The 25783-nt window shown below is 38.6% G+C and overlaps 1 long non-coding RNA gene across 2 annotated transcripts; it reads right to left on the minus strand.

Annotated features, from left to right (window-relative positions):
• Positions 1–13544: 13544 nt before the first annotated feature.
• Positions 13545–24612, minus strand: LOC137619273 (uncharacterized). Of its 2 annotated transcripts, none has more exons than XR_011039880.1 (3): positions 24516–24612; positions 19369–19549; positions 13545–15342 (listed from the first exon to the last, which is right to left on the minus strand). It is a non-coding gene; the product is annotated as an uncharacterized lncRNA (long non-coding RNA). The 2 variants fall into 2 exon arrangements; XR_011039879.1 differs by lacking the exon at positions 24516–24612 and adding an exon at positions 24246–24341.
• Positions 24613–25783: the final 1171 nt, after the last annotated feature.

The raw sequence follows: 25783 nt of genomic DNA on the forward strand, positions 1-25783 counted from the left end.
AAGAAGCGACATCCTCATATTGTCAGAAAACGGCAGAGAGAAAAACCATCGTTCAAGGTGTAAAGAGACAAAGTTTAAAGGATGCAAAGGACAATATGGAAAAAGCATCACTCGCCCATCCTTAGGAATCAAATGAAATATTGAATAAAAAAAATACTAACTATAATCGATATGACATACTGTACACCACAACTTTGTCCATTTGCATTGGAGACCAATGTAAGGCAAATGCAGGAGACCAATGTAAGGCAAATGCAGTTACACTTCAGTGCAACAAATCCATCAGTTTTGTCAAAACCAGTTAAAATTGCAATATGCAAACAGAAAACAAGAACCAATTGTGTAGTTTTTTCCTCACCTTGCAAACTCCTAAAGGACAACCAAATAATTAGTTCATGTTTTCCAATACGCAGTATACTCTCATGACTAACTGCCTCTAGATACAATTATTCATAAATTCTTCCCCAAAAATAAGATTAAATGTTATAGCTGTGGTTTATCTAGACCTTCATTTTGCTATTTGACAATTTTTCATGAAACTCTTTGATGAAACAATTGAAAAAGACACTTGGACCCAGAAAAAAATGAATACCCAACAATATTAACAGAAGATCAAAACTACAAATAACCTCAACTTTTCAACAGCCTATAAAAGTGTACGGTAATAAACTGATCTGCCTTGGAACAGTTTTCCAACTAAATATACAATTAAAAGAAATGCTTATTGCAAGAGCCTATAACTATACACATACAGATATGACCCATCTAATTAAAAGTACGGTACTATTCTGACCAAAGTTCTGTCGAACTAAGAAAACCAAGTTGGTGATATTACAAAATTTTATAGCATCCAGTTTGGTACAAGATGAAATCAAGACTTTATACGCTTGAAATATCTGGGAGTTTCTTATGAAGTCTGTAGATATGGGAATGGAATGGCAGGACGTAGGCCTGTGAAAAAGCTCGAGAAATCAGAAATCATGGAAAAAGAGGACCGATATAAATACAGACCTACAAGGAACTCGGATACAAAGTACAGGACAGAAAAAAAAGAGCTATCATTTCAAGTCGAACTCCATTAGAAATATCTAGTTATCAAAACTACTCTCAGGAACTCTAAACTCCCTAACAAGGTCTACGGAACTTCTGTTAAACCTAAAACTAACTTAATCAAGGAGTTTTAAAACATAGCCTCTATTTCACAATATTTACATACATTGAACTACAAGTATTAAAATTGAATTGTAACCGGAATATTCAAGAGAAAATCCTTGAAAACTAAATTCACTTCTCTTACAGAGGAAATTCTATTTTACAATTTTTCCTGATATGTTATTCATGAATCTAGTTGGAAGAGTTCTTGCACCAAATCACCAAGACAACAAAGATTCTTCCCAATGACCCAAAAGAGAAGGTTATACGGTCTTTAAACTTACAGAGTCTATATTTCTATCCCTAACCTAACAATCAAAGAAAATGTAACATCACAGAACAACATCTCATTTCACAAGTTAAAACCAAAGATATAAACCCCAAATTCTCTACCTGCAAAGGAAACCAGTTTCATGATATTGTCATGGCACAGTAAAAATAACAATTTTCTTCACTACAAAGGTAAATAAATATAAAAACAATGTTTTATTTACGTCATAACCTTAAAATCAATGCTCTTATTAATGTTTGTTCACTAACACTTTTTGCAAAACAGGATTCAATCTGGCAAACCTTCAAGAAATAAAATACAAATTGACAATAATTCTCAGAATGTTCAAATGTTATAAACGAATCTTGGATGTTGGTATTGAAAAGATTTGACTTTTAACCCTGGATAGGTACGGTCCTCGGACACCCCTTTAAGGGTATACTCGGACGCGAACGACCCCGACGCCAAAAAAAATTCTTGAAAAATCAGTTTTTGCAGTAACCTCCTTTTTTCTTTTGCCAAAAAAAACTTCAATGAATGCTTAAAACAACTGTAAAGATAAATACTACTCATCTGCAGAAAAACTATTTATTATAAATATTTTAAAAAATTAAGTAGAATAAAAAAAAGACCTGACATAAAAATTCATAAAAAAAAAGTTTATACATATATACACAAATCCTTTTAGGAATTGATTCTTGAATGTTTAGGACACATCTTGATGTATTTTGGATGAAGTCAGACCCATGGAGGTGAAGATCTGAAATGAGAAAAAAAGGGTAACTTTTTTTGGCCAAAAAAAATTGTCCAAATTTCATGAATTTTTTTGGGTACCCAAATGAAATAGGAAGTGGCTAATTTTTTTAGGGAATAAACATATGTTATCCTAAAATAGAAATATGTAAAAAAATCTTCATTATTTTGTAAATTACATTTATATCAGGGGCCATATCTAAAGGTAATTTTTTGAGTACTTGGAAATTTCGTAAAAAAATACATATATTTAATATATAATATGATATTTATGCAGGTAAAAATATACCAAAATATCACAAATTCTATAGGGAACAAGAATATATATAGATAGGGCAGCTTACGCTTCGGATATGTCCACAAAATGGCCGCCAACCACACTGACTCAGACTCCCTAATCTGCCACTTGAAATGTAGGAAGGGTATGTCAATTTCAAGGTGTTATTTACTAATCTAATTATTATTGGATATGCATAAAAATTGTATGGTGGGTTGCTGGATAATTGTCGATTATTTTACGACTATAAAATTAAAATTCTGACCCAAAAATGTTTTTTTGAAGGGAAATAAAATCGAAAAAAAAAATGTAAAACAATATTTTAGCTAAAAAAATTTGATGATATTCAATCAAAAAAAAAGTAAACAAAATTTTCCGACAAATAAACATCTAGAGGAATCATTACTCTGTGATAGTTCCTTAGTACGTAGTAATTTTGAAAGAATTGGGAAAAAACGAAAAAATGGCAATCACCGGAAAATCGAACACATACCTATATATACGCCATATCTGGCTAAAAAAAAGATAGGCATGGGTAGCCAGATCATCTAGAAACACTTTCCAACACTATAAAAATATAAGTTTTGCGACACTACTTGCCAATTCCTTACGGTAACATGACTAAGCAAAAAAATGCAAAACAAATAAAAAGGGGCACTCGTGGAAAAATGGCCATTCTAATATACGGCATTTCAGAAAAAAAAAATTTCAGCCACGTGCTAGGCAAACCATCAAGGCATATTTTCCGACAAATAAACATATAAATGAAATATTACTCTGTGATAGTTCCTTAGTACGTAGTAATTTTGAAAGAAATGGGAAAAAACGAAAACATGGCAATCACAGGAAAATCGAACACATACTTATATATGCGTAAAAATCACAGGAAAACGTGATGCTCAGATGCAGAAGAACCACAGGGAAAATGAAAATACAGAATATACACTTGAGTCCTGACTAGTTTCGTGATACTTCCTCAGAGGACTGATTTATTGAGAGAGGTTTCTTACATTTTATACGGAAAGCAAAAGTACGAACATACATATAGAGATTTAGAGAACAATGACACTCCCTTACCCGCTACCTGGGCGTAGGAGGAGTCCGAAAGCTCGTTAAACACCTGCTAAAAAGGGTCATTTCTAGTGGCGGGTATATTCTTGTTTTCTTCTTATTTTACTTTTATTACAGTTATTTATATGGCAATGCACAAAATTACAAATATATATACATATATATACATACACATACATATACACATACATATATATATATACATATATACATATATATATATATATATATATATATATATATATATATATATATATATACATATATATATATATATATACATATACATATATACACATATACATATACATACACACACACATACATATACATATACATACACATACACATATACATATATATACATACATACAGATACAAATACATATACATATACATAAATACTTACACATACACATACATATACATACACATACACATATACATACATATACACACACATATATACATGTATACATATATACACATACATACCTATGCATATATACATTTATACGTATGCAACATTAGTATCATAAACATATAATCATGTATATATCAATACTTATATCTAGCATAACACTATATAGTGCCAATATACTTATGCATAATATATAAAATAATTGTTTCTTTTAATGAATGGTAGCTTAGGTCTAAATATTAATTTCACACCGACGTTAATTATTCACAATACATTCAATTCTACATTAAGTGGTTAATGTTTTTTTATATAGTTTACAAATCTCTTTACATATAAAGGCGTCGAGTTTATACATTCCATGACCAATATTCAAGTTCTTTTCAAAGGTTTCTTTTATGAAACTGGACTCTATGATGTTTCTTTCTACTAAGTTATTTGAATGAACCAATTTCTTTGCACCTGACCAATTAATAGGGTGATTTTTATCTCTAACGTGGGCAAAGAGTGCATTATTATCTTGAGCATACCTGACACTTTTCTTATGTTGTTCAATTCTCTTTTCTAAGGCTTTACCAGTTTGACCAATATAGTATTTTTCACAAGCATTGCATGGAATACGATATACACATCCCTTGGTAATGTCAGGAGAATTCTTTATTAAGGCTGTTTTTATTGTATTTTTACTCTTATATGCTACATTTACATTGAAGTTTTTTAACAGTTGGGGAATTTCTTTAAATGAATCACAATAAGGTAGTACAAGTAAATTTTGTGTGTTATAGTTTTTTCTGTTATCATTACCGAAAAAAGTCTTTTTTGCTGTTCTTAGGGCATCATCTAATACAATTTCAGGATACTTTAGTTTTTTACCTATTGCTCTAATACCATTTATTTCGTCATCAATATATTCAGGGCTGCAGACTCGGAATGCTCTTAAAAACATAGAAGTAAATACAGATTTCTTAACTTTGTTGCCTTGGTTTGAGTAATAATGGACATATGCCGAGATATTCGTTGGCTTTCTGTATACACTGAACTTGAGATAAATCAGTCCTCTGAGGAAGTATCACGAAACTAGTCAGGACTCAAGTGTATATTCTGTATTTTCATTTTCCCTGTGGTTCTTCTGCATACTTATATATACGCCATATCTGGCTAAAAATGTTATTTTTATTAATAAAATAAATTTTTGAATATACTTACCCGATAATCATGTAGCTGTCAACTCCGTTGCCCGACAGAATTCTATGGAGGGATACGCCAGCTATCACAATACTAGAAGGGGGTGTATTTACCAGCGCCACCTGTGGCCAGGTACTCAAGTACTTCTTGTTGACACCTCCTCAATTATTCCTCGGTCCACTGGTTCTCTATGGGGAGGAAGGGAGGGTCGATTAAATCATGATTATCGGGTAAGTATATTCAAAAATTTATTTTATTAATAAAAATAACATTTTTCAATATTAAACTTACCCGATAATCATGTAGCTGATTCACACCCAGGGGGGTGGGTGAAAACCAGTGTACAAGATTAAAGGATAGCTAAGTATCCCATATTTCATATAATCAGTTATCCACAATAACAATGAAATAATAAGTACCTGGTAAGGAAGTCGACTTGAACCGTTACTCTGCCTTTAATAAGATCGTCTTCCTTACTGAGCGCAGCGTTCCTCTTGGGAGGCTGAATCAACTCAAAGGTGCTAAAGTATACAGGGCTGCAACCCATACTAAAGGACCTCATCACAACCTTTAACCTTGGCGCTTCTCAAGAAAGAATTGACCACCCGCCAAATCAACAAGGATGTGGAAGGCTTCTTAGCCGACCGTACAACCCATAAAAAGTATTCAAGAGAAAGGTTAAAAAGTTATGGGATTATGGGAATGTAGTGGCTGAGCCCTCGCCTACTACTGCATTCGTTGCTACGAATAGACCCAGGGTGTAGCAGTACTCGTAAAGAGACTGGACATCTTTGAGATAGAATGATGCGAACACTGACTTGTTTCTCCAATAGGTTGCATCCATAACACTCTGCAGAGAACGGTTCTGTTTGAAGGCCACTGAAGTAGCCACAGCTCTCACTTCATGTGTCCTTACCTTCAGCAAAGCAAGGTCTTCTTCCTTCAGATGAGAATTTGCTTCTCTAATCAGAAGCCTGATGTAGTAAGAAACTGAGTTCTTAGACATTGGTAGAGAAGGCTTCTTGATAGCACACCATAAGGCTTCTGATTGTCCTCGTAATGGTTTTGACCTTTAGATAGTACTTAAGAGCTCTAACTGGGCAAAGTACTCTCTCCAGTTCGTTCCCCACCATGTTGGACAGGCTTGGGATCTCGAACGACTTAGGCCAAGGACGGGAAGGAAGCTCGTTTTTAGCCAAAAAACCGAGCTGTAAGGAACATGTAGCCGTTTCAGATGTGAAACCCATGTTCCTGCTGAAGGCGTGGATCTCACTTACTCTTTTACCTGTTGGTAAGCACACGAGGAAAAGAGTTTTTTAATGTGAGGTCCTTAAAAGAGGCTGATTGGAGCGGTTCAAATCCTGATGACATTAGGAACCTTAGGACCACGTCTAGATTCCAGCCTGGAGTGGACAACCGACGTTCCTTTGAGGTCTCAAAAGACCTAAGGAGGTCCTGTAGATCTTTGTTGGAGGAAAGATCCAAGCCTCTGTGGCGGAAAACCGCTGCCAACAAACTTCTGTAACCCTTGATCGTAGGAGCTGATAGGGAGCTTACGTTCCTTAGATGTAACAGGAAGTCAGCAATCTGGGTTACATTGGTACTGGTTGAGGAAAAACTGCATTGGCCTTGCACCAGCTTCGGAAGACTTCCCATAAAGACTGATAGACTCTGAGAGTGGATGTCGTCCTTGCTCTGGCAATCGCTCTGGCTGCCTCCTTCGAAAAGCCTCTAGCTCTTGAGAGTCTTTCGATAGTCTGAAGGCAGTCAGACGAAGAGCGTGGAGGTTGGGAGTACCTTCTTTACGTGAGGTTGACGCAGAAGGTCCACTCTAGGAGGAAGAGTCCTGGGAACGTCGACCAGCCATTGCAGTACCTCAGTGAAACATTCTCTCGCGGGCCAGAGGGGAGCAACCAACGTCAGCCGTGTCCCTTTGTGAGAGGCGAACTTCTGAAGTACCCTGTTGACAATCTTGAACGGCGGGAATGCATACAGGTTGAGATGGGACCAATCCAGCAGAAAGGCATCCACGCGAACTGCTGCTGGGTCTGGAATCGGAGAACAATACAAGAGGAGCCTCTTGGTCATCGAGGTAGCGAATAGATCTATGGTTGGCTGATCCCACAGGGCCCAAAGTCTGCTGCAAACATTCTTGTGAAGGGTCCACTCTGTGGGGAAGACCTGACCCTTCCGGCTGAGGCGATCTGCCATGACATTCATATCGCCCTGAATGAGCCTCGTTACCAGCGTGAGCTTTCGATCTTTTGACCAAATGAGGAGGTCCCTTGCGATCTCGAACAACTTCCTCGAATGAGTCCCTCCCTGCTTGGAGATGTAAGCCAAGGCTGTGGTGTAGTCGGAGTTCACCTCCACCACCTTGTTAAGCTGGAGGGACTTGAAGTTTATCAAGGCCAAATGAACTGCCAACAACTCCTTGCAATAGATGTGAAGTGTCCTTTGCTCCTGATTCCATGTTCCCGAGCATTCCTGTCCGTCCAGTGTCGCACCCCAGCCCGTGTCCGATGCGTCCGAGAAGAGACGGTGGTCGGAGGACTGAACAGCCAATGGTAGACCTTCCTTGAGAAGAATGCTGTTCTTCCACCACGTTAGAGTAGACCTCATCTCTTCGGAAACAGGAACTGAGCCCGTCTCTAGCGTCATGTCCTTTATCCAGTGAGCAGCTAGATGATACTGAAGGGGGCGGAGGTGGAGTCTCCCTAACTCGATGAACAGGGCCAGCGATGAAAGTGTCCCTGTTAGACTCATCCACTGCCTGACTAAGCATCGGTTCCTTCTCAGCATGCTCTGGATGCATTCTAGGGCTTGGAAGATCCTTGGGGCCGACGGACAAGTCCGAAAAGCTCGACTCTGAAGATCCATACCCAAGGAGACAATGGTCTGGGATGGAACGAGCTGAGACTCCTCAAAATTGACCAGGAGGCCCAGTTCCTTGGTCAGATCCATAGTCCATTTGAAAATCTCCAGACAGCGACGATTTGAGGGAGCTCTTAAAAGCCAGTCGTCTGACGGAGCCGGACACAAGATCATGATACTGCTGCACAGTCTGTAAACTGTCAATCATGGACAAGCGAGGAAGTACAGTGACAACCCGAATCTGTCTAGACTGTCTGGGTCGTACAGACAACTCCTTAACGGGTTGCTGAGGTTGCCCACTGCGTCACAACAAGTCCCTTCTGTTGGTTGTTGAACGTCTTCCCCGTGACACATTGACTCCGTAAACAAAAAATCCTCTAACAAGGACTAAGCTTGGACTGCATGTCATGCAACACAGCTCAAGGTCTATGGGAGCAGGTGTGGTAACAGACGGGATTAGCGGCTGAAGTGTAACCATTACCTTCCCTGTAAGCATGTTATGCTTAAATAAAAGTCCATAAGAGGTTATGCAGCTAAAGGCTCCCTCCAAATGACAGAGTCCTCAAGGGAATATCAGAAGGAGGGAGAAAAGAACTTTCTCATCTACAGGGACCTTATCCTAGAAAAGCTAAGTTCTCTGAGTGAGGGTTCACTGGTGCAAAGCAGCAGACTAGAAGGCAACGTTATGAAACTGCTTGACAGTCTAGTGAGTTGGCAACAACCCAAGATGTGTTGAGAAGCATGCGGTAAGGTATGCAGAGCATGATGTATGCAGAGTATGCTGTATGCAGAGCATGCTGAATGCAGAGCATGCTGTATGCAGAGCATGTTGTATGTAGAGCATGCTGAATGCAGAGCATGCTGAATGCTGAGCATGTAGGAAGTAGAGCCTGCTGTAAGCAGAGCCTGCTGAAAGGAAAGCAGAGCGTGTGCATGGCGTTTAACATTTCTCAGAAATTCCATGACCAGTGCTAGAGTGCTTAATGCATGCTTGCATGGGGTTTAAACCATGGTATGCTGAACAGCAGAGTCAGAACGAGCTGGAACAACAACAGAGGTTTCCTCAACTTGAGGGAAAACCTGAGGTTCAGACTGCATAGGCTGAACAACAGACGGAGCAGAAGGCAGGTGCAAGGGTGAAGGAGGTTGACTCCTAGCAAGAGTTGCACCCAAGGATTGTACCAGCTGAGCGGAGGACGGAGGCGGAGTAGTCCGTTCCTGTTCCTGAGAGATGAGTGGAGCATGAGAAGGTTGAGGCTGCGCAGAACAAGGTAAAGTTCTAGCAAGCTGAGGCTCCTGAGGCGCAAGTGCATGGTGTAGATGAGCTTGCCTAGATGAGGGTTGAACTCGGTGCAGCGCTGGTTGAGCAGACAGACTCACGGAGGGGAGAGGTTGTTGTACCCCAACCGAGAGTTGCACCACTGGAGGAGCAGCAAGGGGAGGAGGAGGAAGAGTGTAACTCTCCTGATCCCAAAGCAAGGGTTGCCTTAAAGAAGGCTGAGGCTGAACAACACTGTGAACAGCAAACTCCGAAAGTGGTTCAACATCGTACGCCTGGCAGATGGAGCTGCGACTGGGTGCAGCGAGTGCAGGCGGGTGCAGCACAGGCTGAACGGGTGCAGGAGGTTGGTGCACCACCGGTGCAGGCGGGTGCAGCATAGGCTGAACGGGTGCAGGAGGTTGGTGCACCACCGGTGCAGGCGGGTGCAGCACAGGCTGAACGGGTGCAGGAGGTTGGTGCACCACCGGTGCAGGCGGGTGCAGCACAGGCTGAACGGGTGCAGGAGGTTGGTGCACCACAGGTGCAGGAGGTGCAACACTCTCAGCACGACACTCACGCATCAAGTCCGAAAGCTGTGCTTGCATGGACTGTAGTAGAGTCCACAACATCATACGCCTGGCAGATGGTACTGTGATCAGGCGGAGCGAGTGTAGGAGGAGGGAGTGTAGGCGGAGGCGGTGGAGCAACACTCTCAGCCCGACACTCACTCATCAAGTCCGAAAACTGTGCTTGCATGGACTGTAGTAGAGTTCACAACATCGTACGCCTGGCAGATGGTGCTGCGACCAGGCGGAGCAGGTGCAGGCTGGGCGAGCACAGGTGCAGCGAGAACAGGTGGAGGGAGTGCAGGCGGTGCAACACTCTCAGCCCGACACTCACACATCAAGACCGAAAGTTGTGACTGTATGGACTGCAGTAGAGTTAACTTGGGGTCGCCAGACACTAAGTTCTGCTGAGGAAAAGCCTTAACAGCAGAGATCTGTTGTGGCAGAACCTTACTCCTCTAAGTCGGAGTGTAATCAACTGATGACTTAGGAGAGTCAGAGCTAACCCAACGACTGCATTCGGGTTGTGAACTTTAACTTCGTACGTCTGGCATAGGTCTGGACTTAACGTTTAAGAAGTCTTGAGACCTGAGACCAGCGTTACTCTGCCTTTATTTTCTCCCCTAATCTCTTCTGCAGACGAGCAAAATAAGGGCTCAATCGTCTGCGGGTGGGAGTGACGGTCTCGGTAAGACACGCCCACAACCACCGAGAATACTTCTGTGCGCCGATCAAGGCCTGCTGAACCCTTATGCCCTTCGACATTGCTTCTCCCCTGGGCTTGGGAGCTTGCAAGAGGTCCCGGACTGGGAGGACGACTGGCGCGCACAAAAGTACCCTCACGCACTAATCACTTATCACTTTGATTTCTGTTTGCACTTATTTCACTGAACTCGAAACTTAAGTGGTTTGTACCTGAAATACGCAATTCTATCCTTTCTCAAAGTTAGTAATTGCGAAAACAGAATTACAATGTAACAGAAAAATCTAATGAAAGATAAATCAGTGGTTGGAAAGAGACTAAACACTAGATCACTCTAGAAACGTTTAGTTTCTTCCCCTAAAGAGACTAGGGAGAAGAGCAAAAATCGATAATGACGTTACTCGTACGCCTGGCAGGCTTGAATGAAACGTTTATCCTCTTTCTCCCTCCGTCTCTATCTCTCTCTCTCTCTCTCTTGACTTAGAACCTGAGAGAAGAGCCCAATCATATATATCGTTAAAACATATTATTGTTAAAGGAAAAAACTGAAAAGTTCCTTTATTAGGATCAAAACCATTAAGTTAAGAAAGAATGAACAAAACGCTAGACACGGTTACTCTTACTGCAACGTGAAACCGTGAACATTCTTTCTCTATCGTAACGATAGAGTGCAAGTTGAACGTTCTGAACGTCAACAACTGCAGAGACAAAACAAAACGTTAGTTCAGCTTTGAAAACAGTACGAGACTGTCAAAGAAAATCTTTCAAACTCTGTGGCGGAAATAGCATAATATGTTAACAGGTAAAACCGAAATGACGGGCTCAAAGTTTATTAACTTCGGTAAAAGACCGCCTACTATTAGGAAGGTCGAATATAAACAAATATAAAAATTAATTTTAATGAGTTTATAATAAAAGGAAGTTAATCGAAGAGGCCTATAAGAGGCGGAGAGATATAAAATAAATCTATAACTTTTGTTGAGCAAAATTAAGAAAGAGAGTCTATACTCTCTTAGACACCAACACTTCCGTCTAAGGGAAGGGTCGGCCATTGAAAGGTGAACGAGAGTTCATACTCTCTCGTCACCAAAATTAATCAAATTAATTCCAAAAGCTAACTAAGCTAATATAGAAGTTTTCCAGTAAAGCGACAGCCGAAATCAAAGAGAAATACTTCACCAAAGTCGTGAAAATACTCCAAGAACATAAGCGTATCCCAGAACGTCTTGCCGGAAGCACGACAGAGGAATAATTGAGGAGGTGTCAACAAGAAGTACTTGAGTACCTGGCCACAGGTGGCGCTGGTAAATACACCCCCTTCTAGTATTGTGATAGCTGGCGTATCCCTCCATAGAATTCTGTCGGGCAACGGAGTTGACAGCTACATGATTATCGGGTAAGTTTAATATTGAAAAAAAAAATAGGCATGGGTAGCCAGATCATCTAGAAACACTTTCCAACACTATAAAAGTATAAGTTTTGCGACACTACTTGCCAATTCCTTACGGTAACATGACTAAGCAAAAAAATGCAAAACAAATAAAAAGGGGCACTCGCGGAAAAATGCCCAACATTCTAATATACGGCATCTCAGATAAAAAAAAAAGACATGCACGTGTTAGCCCAACCATCAAGGCACACTTTCTAACACATAAACATGAAAAAAAATCAATAATATACGGCAATTCCTTACTACGTAGTAAATTTTTACAAATATTGAAAAAAAAACAGAAATTGGCAACCGCAGTTAAATACCCAATATACCAATAACTACGTCGTATCTGACAAAAACAAAATCACGCATGGGTAGCCAGATCATCTAGACACACTTTCCAACATTAAAAAAGCAAAAGTTTTACGACACTATTTCGCAATATCTTACGGAAAAATGACTTGGCAAAAAAATTAAAAAAAATTAAAAAGGGACACTCGCGGTAAAATGCCCGACATTCTAATATACGACATCTCAGATAAAAAAAAAGACATGCACGTGTTAGCCCAACCATCAAGGCACACTTTCTAACACATAAACATGAAAAAAAAATGAATAATATACGGCAATTCCTTACTACGTAGTAATTTTTACAAATATTGAAAAAAAAACAGAAATTGGTAACCGCAGTTAAATACCCAATATACCAATAACTACGTCGTATCTGACAAAAACAAAGTCATGCATGGGTAGCCAGATCATCTAGACACACTTTCCAACACTAAACAAGCAAAAGTTTTACGACACTATTTGGCAATATCTTACGGAAAAATGACTTGGCAAAAAAATGAAAAAAAATGAAAAAGGGGCACTCGCGGTAAAATGGTCCTCGTGGTGATGAACGACATTTTAACTAAAAAAGAAAACATGCACATGGTAGCCAAACAATCCACCAAGACTTTCCACAACTGATAACCTATATAAGTTGCACCATTCTACGACAATTTCATAATACGTAATAACTTTGATAATTATGCAAACTACCTCAGAAGGGTAAACTCGGACGCGAACGACCCCGACGCGTCTCAGAAATCGGGGAAGGAGTACAGCTACAGCAATGCACATCTGGACACTACTAGAGCGTGTAGGGGAGACACCTCATGCAGGTCGATCACCCACAAATTCAGTCACAGGGGTGAGTCACGTGAGAAAAACCTGTTTTTTTTTGACGCTCGGGGTCGCAAACGACCCACCGTACCTATCCAGGGTTAAGCTAACCTGAAGTCTTCAATATATGACTGACACATCCATTTCTAAGTTCAGCTTACGTGAAAGTTTGATAAGAAGGAAAATGAAGTTCATAATGGCTTGTGATTCGCATATGATTATTGACAACCAAAAATGAAAGACCTTTAATAAGGATTGATATTTCTAAAAAGGTCTTATGAATACAAATTAGTAATAAGGGTGCTAGACAAAGTGTGCGATGTGTTTGAAAGGTTTTATGGCCTCAAACAAACCGCAGGATGAGAGCCTGTCTTATGGTATGGGGTGTAAGTACTGTATTTAGGCAAAGGGTAATCTAAGATGGAGCTTTCGGTGCATGCTAGTGTTGGATGCATTAAGTGTGGGATATCTCGCACAATCCTTCAGTTGGACAATGTGTACATTCAACATAACGTAAAATATGTAAACCTATAAAGGAATCATAAATGAAATTGTATGTTATAATGTAGATCCTTTACACAATGTGGAGTCTTGCAACTTCCGTTTCAAAATGTTGCAAGTTGAATACTTTGCAATCAAACCTTACACAGAATTTTCATGAGACAATTCAGTTCATCAGTCTGAAGTTTCAGGTCCCCTGGATAAGTAGTTTGCAGACACCAATAGTGAAAAAGACACATTAATTTGTGGACCTAAAGAGTAAGCAAAGAGGAAGACTCATAAAACAGCCTCTAGTGATTGTACAGATAATTAAATGAGCTCAAATGTTGGAATTGAATTAGGGAAGATGATGTTTGTAGTACTACAAAGAAGCAGGAAAGTTCTGTACCAATATAACTAAACTATTCAGTAGCATATTATTTTTTGTGGATATCTAATTGACATTCTTTGCAGGTATTAACAAATGCTGGACCAAATTCTCTGAGAATTGAAATAATAACAACTCAAGTTGAACAATATGTCTAAGTGAATGGTATCCAGTGGAACAACATAAGAGTAGGGAATCTGCCAGGAAATAATTAATGTGAACAGGATATTTCACACAAACAATAACACATTAGAACGGGTAATGCAGTAGTGCCATTGCACTTGGGGAAAATGGTCTAGTCCTTCAAGAGTCCTATATAGGAATTGTTCTTTACTAAAAGATATTAATTTCCTAATATGGAGTTGTCTTCTCCTGACTTTTGAAAGAGCGATAATCAGTAACTGTGTGTACTATTCTTATGTCGTGTCTATAACGAAATATCTCTGAAGATTCCTTAGCGAGTGAAGGTTTAAGATGGAAGATGTGACCAGATAGAATGTAACTCAAATCCAATAGAAAAGGCTTTCCTTTTCCTAACTTCTTGCACATACTATTATAAGTCAAAGTTCAACTAACCGTCTGACTTCTTTGACAAAGACAAGCTTCAATTTTCAACCAACCTCAACACCTGACAGACAACTGGCCATGCAATTCATCTGGTTAGAAAACAAAGTCAAAAGGATTCACTTTCAAAAAGGATCTACAGTAATAGGATAGTAACCTACAAGAGCTTTTCACAGATATATCTGCAATGTATACCTTAGTGTTTAGAATCTTTATTTACTGTATTAAGAACCAGTTATGACTTGACTCTTCAAAACCCCAACCATACTACATTGATCGACTGCACACACACTAATGACACAAGAACCATGAAAAGTCTTCATTGAGACATAAAGCTTGATAAACTTGATAAAAACTGAATGGTATTTTGAAGCAAAAGTAAATAAATATGCTTATTGAACTCTTGTATATACTGTAATATTGTCTTACTATCCTTTTTTTCCTAGGGGAAACTACAGTCTTTATCAACAATGTCTGTATTAGCACAGGGAAACTAATGTATACAGTAGACTTGCCCAACTGAACCTTTTTCAGAGTGAATCTCCTCTAACCTTCTCTGCAGTCTAATAGCACATATATCTTCAGGGTTTAATCCTGTTTACTAAAGGTAGTTTTTGCCATTTCATCTATAATCCTCATCTACGATTCCTTGACCCAAATATATTCTCTCTCAACTAACAAGTTCTGTAGGTGAAGTAGCTCTAAGGTGAGTTTCTTCCTGTTGAGGTGCTCAGAAACCTTCCACATGAGGACGGAGTAACACACGAGCAAGTTTTGTACCTGAAAGATACAAGATGAGAATTATTCTAATATATTACAAAGTTATTGTTCACATTAATGACCTCACAACACTGTAAAAGTTCTTGTGATATTGAAAAGTTTACACAAAAACACAAATTTATTATTATTATTATTATTATTGCTATTATTATTATTACTAGCTTAGCTACAATGCAAGTTGGAAAAGCTAGATGTTATAGGAGCAAGGGTTCCAACAGGGGGAAAGTAGCCCAGTGAGGAAAGGAAACAAGGAAAGAAATAACCTAAAAGAGAAGTAATAAACAATCAAAATAAAACATTTTAAGAGAGACTTATGTCAGCCTGTTCAACATAAAAATCATTAAATATATATTTGAACTTTTACTTGACATAGTCTTCTGAAGAGCACACAATCACATTTTAAGGCTTTGTTACTTAAACCCCATGAATTGTAAGGTCTCTTAGGTCTGCCTATTTCATTCATGAATTTTAGGTGTACTACAACGAGATTTTTATAAATTACAGTTAAAAAAAGACAATAAATTTCACCCAGCATGGTTGTGTCAGTAGTCAAAACAGAACTAATTACACACAAAATCTACTGTAGAATCATGTCCTCAAAGCCTTACCTAATATCATAATGTTACAATCGTTTTGTATTTTCCATAACTATACAAACCGAAGATCTTTCATAGGAGATTAATTGTAAGAGATCAAAGTCCCAATAACCGAGCTGGCCGATTACTGACCGGGGAAATGTCACGTAATTTGGTCCTACATTGGAGCAAAGTCATGACTACTGTCAACCTCCTAACAACTTGAGCACAAAGATGTCGCAGGTTGTCAGGCAAGGTCCCTCCCTACAAGGAGGTCATGTAAGAACCTATACCCATAAGGGTATGGTGTCTGAATGTGGGATTATTATAAGAAATGGGCTGCATACATTTCATCCATCTCCACCTTGTCTGGAAGGATAAAGGTGATACTTCACAATACAAAACTTATCTATCAAGAAAAGTTAACTCTGTTGTGAGGCTCGTCTGCATCTAGTGTAAATCAAAGCTTAGTGCCCAAACAGGCAGAAGGCAATTACCATCTGACATAGCAGCCACCTTACCAATGGTCTTGTGTATCCCAAAGAAACACAAGGAAGAGGAATGTACTAAAAGTCCTCTAGATGGTTCTGCAGGTCTTCACAATCAACTCTTTTGAAGGGAAATTTGTCTGAGGCTCACTGACCAATCTTCTTCCTGTTCAAGAGGAAGATGGGGAAGAAAATACTGTACAGTCTACTACCAAGAAAAATACTTCTCATACTGTAGTGGTTAGTGGGCTGTGACCAGGTATAGATTGCACACCGACTCCAAGTCGCCACCATAAATTTAAACAGATGTCCCCAGGAATTGCAAATGTTGATGGGTACCAACCCTTGTTTCTGCCTGATGCAAAGTATATGACAGCATCCAACCAAAGATTGATTAAGAGGAAGCTCAGTAGATGATGGAAGTGGATTCTGTGGGAAGAGACTCTGGCCGCAAGATCAAAGTGTTGGAGTGCCTGAGTCTTACATTGGATCCCTGTTGTCAGTACCGACATTGTTGAATCAATGAACAGTGGTTACAGAGTCTCAAAAGTGTCTTGAATATGTCTGGAGACATGAGAGAGATGATTGCAGCTGCCAATATCTCGTGTTCAATATCTTTCAACTCTAGCGTGGTCACGGGAGTGACTATTGGTAGAGTACTGCTCCTCCCACTAAACCCTGCAATGGGATCAGTCAATGTCTTGTCAGAGACTACAATCTGTGCTTTGGTAACTTCTTCCTTCTCTTTGGGTAGATCTTTCATTCATTTTTTATTCAGATGGATAAAGTTATATCCTATTCACATAAAACCCAAAGTATGACTGTCAGTAGGTTATGGACATTTAACCCTCATAATCCATATCTTTTAATTGAAAATGTCTCTGAAACTACTTGCAAATTATCTATCACTGCTTCCCACTCTCCTGAAGAGAGAGAAAAGTCAAATGGCCAGCAAGGGGAAAGAAAGCCAGTGACCTTTATTACTACTGGTTGTGCATGAGCTGGTTCATGTAAGAATAGAGCATAGGCGGCAGGTGGACGAGCTCCTATCGAAGAATCCTTCCTCCCACAGGAGACTCACCAGACAACCCAAGGACAGAAAGGAGTAATAGAATGCCTGTCCTTGGCTGAAGAGAATCCTTGCCAACAACCTCGTGAGCAAGATGTGGCATCTCCAATGGTTCTTTGATTGCTAAGAATAGATTTGAAAAGGCACATTCCAAACTCTAACTTGCAACCAAGTTGGAAGGTCTTGGCATCTGGGAAAATTCTGTCATGGATCTATGAGTGTGGGCAGATCTATACCAAGGCGCAGTAAAGGTCCGTTAGGCAATCTCGAGTGATGGCGTCACCGAAGACTCTATGGAACGTCCAGCATCAGGAAAGAGATGAGGGGCAGCTTCCCACATTCCAACCAGCTGTACTTGGGACAACTGCATAAGCTCTTGTACCTCATACTGAAAACCCTTCCAGGGGGTTGGGTTTTAAATCCACAAAACCTTGCACAGGAATAGGTCAAAGTCTCGAAAGACTTTGCCAGACCAGTCATTCTGTGTTTGCCCTTTTCTTCCTTTCTCGGAAGGAACAGGTAACTACAGTAGCTACCTGTCGACTCTAAAGTTACGATTACCTGTAAAATAAGTGTAAGTCTCAATATTGTGGTTTTTGGTGGTGGGATTCCTGATCGAAGTTACTAATCTTAAGGTTTGTCATAGCAACATTTTTTAAAATGTTCCTTCTTTATTTTTTTTTCTTAAATGATAAAATAGTTTGTGGTATAGTATCTGTGGGTGGTGTACAAATGGAGCACTCGTAATGTTAGGGACAAAATTGGGATTCCAAGTTTGTGTGAAGAAGTGAGACTCAAAAGTAAAAGGCATTCATTGTATGATCCATTGTTAGCCAGTAACCTCAAAAACACTTCCAACTATGCTAGGGAAGGTTTTGGATCAAACTATTCAAGCAGTGAATTTTGTCATTGGAACAGCTCTCAACTCCCAACTTTTCAAACAATGATGTACCAATATGGATGCAGCCAATCAACTGATTTTTTTTTCACACAAATAATCAATAGTTGGCAAAGGAAAATATAACTGAGTGAATACAGTATTTAATCTTACAGATGAACTCAAATTGATGTTTGACAAAGATGTGCAAATCTTTTGCCTTACTTAATGATTCAGAATGGATTATGCGTCTCGCCTATTTAGTTGATATTTTTGAGCAGCTGAATCTTCAGATGCAAGGAAGGAATACAAACATAATAAAATTCATAGATGCCTTGAAAGCTTTAACGAAAAAGATGGAAAATGGGAAGAGAAGGTCAATGTAAGAAATGTATCAGCCTTTGATCAAATGTCATCCGTATATGTTTGTGGAGAACACAAGGTGCAAAGAATGAAACTTCTCAGCATTTGATGACATTAGAAAGTGATTCCAGCTGATATATTACTGAAATCATTGACGATGAACTAGATTCAGTTAGTTAATCCATTTGAATTATCAGTTGAAAAATATTCCTGATGATTGAAAAGATGAATTTCTGGAGTTTTAGTACTGATCAGGAGTAACAGAGAAATCCATTACATAATTCCTACCTAAACGTGGCAGGAAGAGCTATCCGTGCACTGCTTCCCTTTGTGTAGACATGTCTTTGTGGGACAGGCTTTTCAAGTCCTTTGCAAATCCTGTTTTATTAAACTGATGCCATCCTTTGTTATTGGCGTCCCTGGAAAATCCAATAACGAAGAGTCAGAGTAAAGAAAAAAATTCTAAACCAGAGAAGATTTTGGTTCCATCTGCATGAAACACATTATGTGGCGTTTTAATTCTGGATTTTCAGGAACATATCTATGATCTTTAGAGAATGCAAGTATGTGCAGATAAAATGTTACACCTAACTTGAGAAGGAAATCAGAGCTTGAGAATGTGTAGTTACAGAAATAAGACCCAGTGATACTCACATGCTGATACTGGCAAGAGTCCAGACAGGAGATGGTGTGACGTTCGGTTCACAATCGAGAAGTAGTTCTAGGAGGTTAGACTAGACCAAGCTTCTATGTGACCCGAGGCCGTCGGCAGCAGCTTCCATGTCGTGTCGTGGCTTGTTTCCTTTCTGCTTTTGCTAAACATTGAATTGGTTCCCTGGAGAATAAAAATAAGAATCAAAACATAATGTAATAAGGATAATCTGGTTAGATTGGATTAGAGAACTGGGGCTTGGGAAGCCTTCAAGCAGACGTGTAACATGTGGGAAAACCCCATAGTTGCAGTATAAAGGACAAGCAGAGAGGTTGGAGAGCCAGATGCAAGAAAGGAAGTGGGAATGGAGGTACTGTATAGCAGAAGGTTAAAAAGGATGCCTACAGTGAACCACTTGTAGTGTGCTGGTGGCACTACTCTTCTCAGGATGATATACTGCATACAACATTAAAAAAAAAAGGACAAAAACATATTTTATGATGTGGAAAACTAAAAAGACACAGGGAAGACAGGAATAGGAAAGGAAACCAGTTGATTGGAATCCACCAACAGTTGTCCACGAAACAACGTAATGTTTGAAGGCAAATGTTTGAAAGTGAGGTTTGAACAAAGTTAGAAAGTGAAATTTGAACATACAGTTTGAAAGCGAAGTTTGAACATAAAGTTTGAACGTAATGTTCAAAAGCAAGGTTTGAACGTAAAGTTTGAAAAAGAGCTGAGAACATAAAGTTTGAAATGGAGGTTTGAATGTAGTGTTAGAAAGCAAGGTTAGAACAATGTTTGAAAGCGAGGTCTGAATGTAAAGTTTGAAAGCGAGGTTTGAATGTAGTGCTTGAAGGCAAGGTTAGAAAGTTATGTTTGAAAGCAAGATTTGAACATACAATTTGAAAGTGAAGTGTGAACCTAAGTTTGAAAGCGAGGCTTGAACTTAAAGTTTGAGAGCGAGGTTTGAACCTAATGTTTGAGAACAAGGTTTGAACATGTTAGCAAGCAGGGTTTGAACATATTGTTAGTAAGCGAGGTTTGAACATAAAGTTTGCAAGCGAGGTTTGAACGTAAAACTTGAGCGAGATTTGAACCTAATGTTTGAAAGTGAGATTTGAATGTAAAGTTTGGAAAAGACGTTTGAGCGTATAGTTCGAAAGCGAGGTTTGAACATAAAGTTTGAAAGCAAGGTATGAACGTAATGATTGAAAGCGAAATTTGAACTTAATGTTTGAAAGCAAAATTTAAACATACAGTTTGAAAATAATTTGAACGCGAGGTTTGAACATGTTTGAAAGCAAGGTTAGATCGTAAAGTTTGAAAGTGATGTTTGAACGCGGTGCTCAAAAGTAAGGTTAGACCAATCTTTCAAAGTGAGGATTGAATGTAAAGTCTGAAAGCGAGGTTTGAACGTAATGTTTGAGAACGAGGTTTGAACGCGAAAATTGAGCATTCAGTTTGAAAACTAGGATTGAACGTAATTTTTGAGAGCAAGGTTTGAACCTAATGCTTGAGAGTGAGATTTGAACGTAGTGTTTAAGAGCGAGGTTTGAAAGTAGTGTTTGATAGAGAGGTTTGAACGTATTGTTTGATAGCGAGGATTGAACGTAGTGTTTGAGCGCGAGGTTTGAACCTGTTTGATAGCGATGTTTGAACGTAGAGTTTAACGTAGTGTTTGAGAGCGAGGTTTAAACTTAAGTGTTTGAAAGCAAGGTTTGAACGTAGTGTTGAGAGCGAGGTTTGAATGTAGTGTTTGATAGTGAGGTTTGAACATAATGTTTGAGAGCGAGGTTTGAACGTAGTGTTTAATAGCGAGGTTTGAACGTAGTTTAAGGGGGAGGTTTCAACCTAATGTTTGAGCGAGGTTTGAACGTAGTGTTTGAGAGCAAGGTTTGAACCTAGTGTTTGAAAGCGAGGTTGAACGTAGTGTTTGAGAGAGGTTTGAACGTAGTGTTTGAGAGCGAGGTTTGAACAAAGTGTTTGAGAGCGAGGTTTGAACGTAGTGTTTAAAAGCGAGGTTTGAACGTAGCGTTTGAGAGCGAGGTTTGAACCTAATGTTTGAGAGAGATAGATTTGAACCTAATGTTTGAAAGCGAGGTTTGAACGTAGTGTTTGAGTGAGGTTTGAACCTAGTGTTTGAAAGCGAAATTTGAACGTAGTGTTCGAGAGCGAGGTTTGAACGTAGTGTTTGAGAGCGAGGTTTGAACATAGTGTTTGAGTGAGGTTTGAACCTAGTGTTTGAAAGCGAGGTTTGAACGTAGTGTTTGAGAGTGAGGTTTGAACGTAGTGTTTGAGAGCGAGGTTTGTACTTAGTGTTTGAAAAAGAGGTCTAAACATAATGTCTGAGCTAAGTTTGAACATAACATTTGAGCAAGGTTTGAACGTAATGTTTGAGAGCAACGTTTGAATGTAATATTCGAAGGTAAGGTCTGAAAGTAAAGTTTGAAGATAAGGTTTGAACAAAATTTGAAAGTGAGGTTTGAACGTTGAAATTGAAAGCGAGGTCTGAACGCAAAGTTTGAAAGCAAAGTTTGAACGTAATGTTTTAAACCAAAGTTTGAGCATACAGTTTGAAAGCAAAATTTGAACATAGTTTGAAAGCAAGGTTTGAATGTAGTTTGAAAGTGGAGTTTGACCATAAAGTTTGAAAGTGAGGTTTGAATGTGAAGATTGAAAATGAAATTTGGATGTGAAATTTGGAAGTGAAGCTTAAAAGTGAGGTTCGAAATGCATCACATTTAAGAAAGGGAAAGGGTAAGGGAAAGGGAAAGGGAACGGGAAAGGGGAAGGGAAAGGGAACGGGGAAGGGAAAGGGAACGGGTAAGGGAAAGGGAACGGGGAAGGGAACGGGAAAGGGAAAGGGAAAGGGAAAGGGGAAGGGAAAGGGAACGGGGAAGGGAAAGGGAACGGGAAAGGGAAAGGGAACGGGAAAGGGAAAGGGAAAGGGAAAGGGGAAGGGAAAGGGAACGGGGAAGGGAAAGGGAACGGGAAAGGGAAAGGGAACGGGAAAGGGAAAGGGTAAGGGAAAGGGAAAGGGTAAGGGTAAGGGTAAAGGAAAGGTACATTCTGGAAATTTTGGAAATTTTTTAAAAGTTACAACTTCATGAAACAAAGTACTCGCCTATTTGAGAGTATAGTATAGTATAACAAGGATACTCGAGTATTATATTTCTTTCCGGATAATTCCTCCCATTTCATCGTATTTTCCGCCTACTGAATAACTGTATAGAATATTAATTGCATTGTTCACTGAACTTTTCATCTCATTTAACAAAGATCAGTAAAGGTCTTTATGCTTGCGTCCAAACAATGACAGTTGGACAGTGAGAGCCTCCTGGTGGTGGTGACTAGTGATGGCAGCACGAGTGATTGGTGTACGAGTAACGAGAAAATAGTCGTACGTGCAAAGATTTTTTTTTTTGGTGTACTAGAAAAAATAAGAAAGGAAGAAAATTGGGTGCAGAGATAAGAAAATTTGGGAAGTGTTGTTACAGAAATACTGGTGGGAGTTGGGAAGCAAATAGGAACTAGATTTCACATATTATACGAGAATGGATCCAAATACATTTAATAATCTCATCCCGAAACTGGATATATCTGCTGAAGCCCCATTACAGGAAACCTTCCTTTTTCTGTTAACAAGATGCAACTATGCACCACTTCAATACAATAAAAGGATTTCTGGTGTCGGCCATTATCGGCGGATATATTAGGGTATATCTCACTGATTATTCATTAGCACCAAAAATAAATGTCTTTTTTGTTTAAATTGGGAGTTTTCCTATTTAAAAAAATTATTTCTTTTATTAGAAAATGTTGTTCTAACCGAAACTATAATAAAATAAAAACAATTTGTCTTGTCTATACAGAATTGGTGATAAAACCTAACTTCATATTTAAGGCAACGATTTTATCAAACTCATCTCCCCAATCTTTATCCTCCAGGTACAAGTCTCGTTGCTTTGGAAAAAACTCCCAAAATTTGATGAAAACTTTACAGATCTTTGTTCGCTGCTTCTACGCTTCTGACGTCACCTTAAAGTTCATCGTGTGGACGGAGCCTCAGAGTTTTGTATTTATCTCTTAATTACAACATTTAGTAGACAACAGAAGAGACATCCTACGATGTATTCTGATTTGAAATGCTGTACCTGACACAGGTGGGGGGGGGGGGGGGGGGGGGGGAAGGTTATGACCTCAGTAAGGTTAGGTGGAGGTACCTTAAGCCAGGACACATCCCATTGAGGTCATTGCAAATAAAACAACGGCAAAGGCAGTCGGTTAAAGCATAGGATAAGATTACGTATAGAATGCAAAGATCCTTGAATAATGCATAAAGGGCAGAATTCATGGAGTACTGTCAATGGTGCAAAACATCAAAATTTATATTTACCTTCAGGACAAATTTCCTTGAGGAACAAACTGTTTTTCCTACTGTTTGCAATTAATTTCAAGTTTATTTCAATCATCAATAAAGAGGATTTTCCTGTTTTCCTTCCAACTAAACCACCGGTTCCCACCACGTGTCAGTTGGGAAGGGACCATGGCAGAACAGTTCATTTGTGGATATTTAATGAAGGAAAACAGGGTTTTCCTCTAGAGAAATTTTGTCCTGTATTAAATTAAAACTACAATTCTACCAGAATAGACGATATTTTGACCTTTATACAGCATGAGGACTAAAAGAAGCCTGGATTATGAACGACTTTACTGAAGTAGGCACAGAATGAAGCACACCAGAGCTCTCCTAAGTCGGTTCACATTTGACATTCTTATTCTACATTTTACTAATAATTTCTGAATATGCCACCTCTATTTATAAGTTAACTTAACAATAAAGTTACACAACTTTATTTAGAACACACATACTTACAGGAAAGTCACTGAAAACGCACAAAAATATACAAAACTTGTTGCCTGAAGAAGACATTTCATCTAGTGTTACCACTCGATCAGCCCTTTTACTAGTGAGAGAAAATCCCTAAACAAACCAAAAATATATCAAATTCCCCTTAATTAAGAGACAATTTTCCCCTAGTATTCTTCAACACGGTCTAAACTACGTGTTATGCATATTTTTTTTTGTTATACTGTGTTATGTAATTTCCTTAAGGCATTTTTGTGACCATAAATAATATATTACCTAAATCTTCAGAATCATTTCAAAAACTATTCCCCGAAATCACTGGATCTTCCTTATTTGGGGACAATTTCCCTAGAAGTAGACGCCATGACACAAGACCAAAGACAATACACGAAAGATGGGAAACTGACTATTAATACCATTAAGAAAAACATCATCCAACCCGTCAGAATGCGCGCCATCTATTAATCATGCCCTCAACTAAAACTCGGCTGTGGCGTAGCGCGGCTTATTTAAATGTTAATATTTATTCTTATGCTGCAGTAAACTTCATTTTATTAATTACTGAATACTAAATCGATTAATATTGCTTGTTAACATGATTATAGGGCTCTATCATAGCTTATGACTTATATATTAGGCATTTCTGAATCATTAAATAAAATCCTTCAGTTAATGTAACATTAATTGCTAAGTAGCTTTATCTAAAATTGAGAGGACAGTTAGAATGAAACAAAATTAGTCTCATATTATCTTATTATTTCACCAATATACTGTAGTATACAGTAACTATTTTCCTTTTTGGGGGGTTTGTGCTCATGATTGTATACTGTACATACCTAAGCGACTGTACACAAATGTTCTTGCAAAGAACATGAACAAAGTAAAAGAAATGACACATGCTTCATTTGCATGCAATAGTCATACAAGTCATGCAAACAAAACATGCATATATCAGAATTTAATAGCAAACAAAGAATGGGATAATCAAAACCAATAATATGAAATCAAAATGAAAAAGCTGACCTAACTTGCATGCTGATTAGACAATGGTTAAGCAATATTTGTTAATAAAACTAAGAAAAGTACAACAATACAGTAATAAAAGTAATGTATCCTTTTATAACAAATGCAATGCTGTATTTTATAGAATACTGTATAAGCAAAAATCTAGGTTTAACTTAATTTTCATAAAAAGCAAATAAAAATTGACGTCACAAATCAAATAGGAAACAAACCACAGAGAAGTCATTACACCAAAACAATTAGATTCCAAAACTACAAACTGAACTGTACCTGTGCCAGATTTTTCAAAAATGCTTTCAAATGTTGCAGTACTACACTCAGAGTTGTATGTTATTGCTGGTACTGCAGATGTATCATTTGGATTACCTGTGAAAGTGGGAAAGAGTTATTAGTATAACTAACATTTTCAGTCCATAATACTGTACTATAAAAATTTATTATAAAACAAATTACAGTATACAACAACGTCTTTATATTATAGCAATAACATACTCATCCACACCTGCATGCATTTTTATTGA

This window comes from Palaemon carinicauda, chromosome 25 (assembly GCF_036898095.1).
Source record: "Palaemon carinicauda isolate YSFRI2023 chromosome 25, ASM3689809v2, whole genome shotgun sequence".
Taxonomy (NCBI): Eukaryota; Metazoa; Arthropoda; class Malacostraca; order Decapoda; family Palaemonidae; genus Palaemon; species Palaemon carinicauda.